At 36.0% G+C, this 3,537-nt stretch overlaps 1 long non-coding RNA gene across 1 annotated transcript in view; it reads right to left on the bottom strand.

Annotated features, from left to right (window-relative positions):
- Window positions 1–2,972, bottom strand: part of LOC140987414 (uncharacterized) — a 16,045-nt gene extending 13,073 nt beyond the window's left edge. The window contains exons 1-2 of the long non-coding RNA XR_012177111.1: window positions 2,687–2,972; window positions 212–614 (exon numbers count right to left, since the gene is read on the bottom strand). This is a non-coding gene — a long non-coding RNA (uncharacterized lncRNA). The remainder of the gene's footprint in view (window positions 1–211; window positions 615–2,686) is intronic.
- Between the last annotated feature and the right edge of the window lie 565 nt (window positions 2,973–3,537).

The following is a 3,537-nucleotide window of genomic DNA, read 5'->3' as shown; positions in this document are numbered from 1 at the left end:
CTTTTAGTTAAACAATATTGCATAAACCAAGAATAAATCCTCGAGCCTTGACAAAATTTATAATTTGTAAACTTCGTTCTTGCATTTGGTAATCTATAAATTAATAAATTTAAACTTAAAATAACATCTCTGTGGATCGATCTCGTACCTACGAAATATATTACTTGAAGACAACCTACACTTGAGTGAATTATAATTTAAGTAGTAGCACCTAACTAGCTATTTTGGAACCAAGACTGAACTCAAGAGACACCACTTGAACCATCTTAGAAGACCTTACTGCCCCCATGCAACTAGCCACACCATTACACCTGAAACCCCTCAACACACCAACCGATCCGCCCCCAACCTATCCCTTCGATCGCCTACTGAACCAAGTCCAGCAGCTCACGACCATCTCCCAGCCCCGTCACTGGCCCAAGTGGGTCAAATTCTTGGCAAAGATCGAGCCATGTACGGCTGCTACACCCATAGCCTTCACACTAGCCAAACTCGAGCCCTTCCTTGACAACAACTCACGGCCTACAACCAATCTCCCCAAGTCTCGACTCTAGCTTGATTTTTCCTTAAGAAATGACGTTTTACAGCACCTTAGGACTCTATCTCGGCAGCCCCTTGCACCTGTTGGATCTCGGTTTTCTCGTGCCCAAAACGCAGCGGAAGTTTAAAATTTTTTATTTTATTTTGACAATCAAAATATATTTGTTTGAGCACTTGTATGGTTTTATGAATAAACACTCATAGGGCGTTAGAATTTTACCTTTGGTGAACAGATTCACTTAGCTCCAACTAATCTGGTATAGGCAGATATAGCTCTTGATGAATTCCCTACGAACTTTTTTCAAGAACTCTTTCTTTCAATCCTTTTAATTAGGTCCACGACTAGATCGTTTGTTTCTCTTCCAAGTTGCACTAGAAAATTTAGAAGAAGTTTTGCGTTGGAGATCAATTATCGAGAGACGGCTCAACCTTAGAATTTCTTCAAGGTGGCAGAAAATATTTAGGAGAGGAGGAGAGCCTTTTTTGAAAATTGTGAAGTGTGGAGGCTAGGGTTATGGCTTGATCACTCTTATTTATAATTAAGCCAAAACCTAATACACATAATTAACATTAATGTGCTTGATTAATTAATTGGGCTAGTCCAACTAATTTAATTAATTAATCAAAGTCCATTAAGAACTTTAATTATTTAGTAGGTTGGACTTGTACTCCTACAAGCCCATTAAACATACTTCCCACTATATTTAATTTAATATTTAATAAACTCAACTTTTGAGCTTAATAAATTAAATACATTATAAATTCAACATTTGAATTTAATATTTAAATTATAAATTCAACTCCTTGAATTTTATCACCTCCAAAATTTAATATTTAATATTCTCAACTTTTGAGTTTAATAAATTAAATTCTCAAATTTTATAAATTCAACTCCTTGAATTTATTCTCTACAAATTCCATGAATTCAACTTCTTGAATTTACTATCTCATAAATTCAAATCCTTGAATTTATTTTCTCAAAATTTAATTATCATAAATTCAACTCCTTGAATTTACTATATCATAATATAAATTCAACTCCTTGAATTTATTCTCTCAACGGGAACAAATGATCCAGTACTTGTGTGACCCTCAATGGTTCAGGGATACAGCTAGCCGTGGGTTCACAACTCTTTGTGATTCAGGACATACTCCTTTATTCGGGCTTACCCTTACTTGCCCCATTCTATGCATCAACAATCGATCACCAGAATGTCTGAAATCATATTTCTGATTAAACCCATCAAACCATGGTAAGAGCGTCTAGTAGCATCGCCCCATGATTCCTTAGGTCTCACTGATAGTGCCTGCAAGAACCAGTCGATTACGATTAGCGTACAATACAATCCCTTCATCTCATATATCCCGATCGAATCTGCAACCATTGGTTCATCGAGGGTTGCATATTAATTCAATAACTATGTGATAACTATAATAGTGGCATCACGTGTACTATTGGAGAACTCCTTCACCATCGTACATCTCATACTCTGGACAGAGATTCCATGCATTATTATTACATCAGATCACATAGGATATCCACACCCGTAGGTGAGCGGTGAATCCCCGACTACAATGCACTGGCTCCTATATGTGTCGCAACTATACCCAACCTCGTCACCTGATGACTCTCCTGGAGCCGATAAACAAGTCAAAGCACAGCACTAGCACATAGAGCTTTAGTGTTGTACCGGGTCGTAAGGACTAATGGTGTACAATCATAACTACAGACTTATCCTCTCGATGAATGATAACCACTTGGAAAGTCCGAGGGAGGGTTGTTCGGTATAATCATCATATGACTACCCATCTGCATGTTTGACATCTGTATGCCCTTACCAAGAAACGCAGTACACAACATCACAGATGCTAGTCTCTAGCTCAAGCGACCTTTATCCCTGTTTTAGGCGGCTGAATCGACTAGGAACGAATTTAGAATATGCAGTGTTTACAAATGAGTTTCAACATCGAATTACGATTAATTTGTATTAAAGCATAATCAAGAACTTTATCTATGCTGTTTACATGGGTATACAGATAAAGTATAACGAAACCATTAAAAAGTAAATTATATTAAAATAAAGATTGTTTATTACACTTGAGTCAATAAATTCTCTAGCCAACCGTTGGCTTACAGGACATCTACTCTAACAATTGGTAATCAAAAACGTGAGTTTGCAATCATATAAAAGCATAACCTTTATGCAAATCGTGCACAACAATTAAAACATGCAAGAACTGAATTCTTCGACTAAGGCACACACAACAGTTGATATATGGCGTGAATAATGCAAAAATAATGATACATGGCGTGCCTTGATGTATTAGACGCGAGGAGATCGAAGAACGAGCGTCGGGAAGTTGCCGGGTGAATTTTTTTTTTTTGAAGGAAGTCACTTGGCCGAAGCCTATTAGCTGGTGCTTGCGTGAAAATGAGAGGAAGAGGTTCTGAAAATGGGGGTGTCGGCTGATGGAAGTGATGGTGTTAGGTTTAGTGGGTCCTTAGGGATTTATTATGTAGTTAATTAATAATATAATGGGCATAAGTTGCTAATTAAAGGTTTAAAAAGGATTTTAAGCCCAACAAGTTTAAAAGTAGTCCCATTAAGTCCAAACACACGCCCGAAAAATATTTCGTGTTGGAAAGTTTTTGAAAATATTAGTCGAATCCTCAAAAAGTCATCCGATTCGATAAATTTTGCGCACCGTTAAAAATTAAAATCATGCGAGTAAAAATACCCAATAAATCTCAATTCTTGAGAAATACCTTTAGAACATCTTATATTAATTAATAAAAATTAATCGTGCAATAAAAATAATTTTCTTTAAAATTTTCCGTACTCTGTTCCTCGTTCGAGCACGAACTGCAACTTAAAAATATTTAATGCATGAACATTTAAAATTTCATGAAATAAATACTACCATGCAATAGTAATGCATAAAATGCTTAAAAATAATTCAACACAAATTAATAAAATAAACATGCATTTTATGCTT

Source organism: Primulina huaijiensis, chromosome 11 (genome assembly GCF_012295235.1).
Source record: "Primulina huaijiensis isolate GDHJ02 chromosome 11, ASM1229523v2, whole genome shotgun sequence".
Lineage (NCBI taxonomy): Eukaryota > Viridiplantae > Streptophyta > Magnoliopsida > Lamiales > Gesneriaceae > Primulina > Primulina huaijiensis.
Note: the sequence above shows the minus strand (reverse complement) of the source record. Positions and strands in the feature narration are given on the sequence as shown.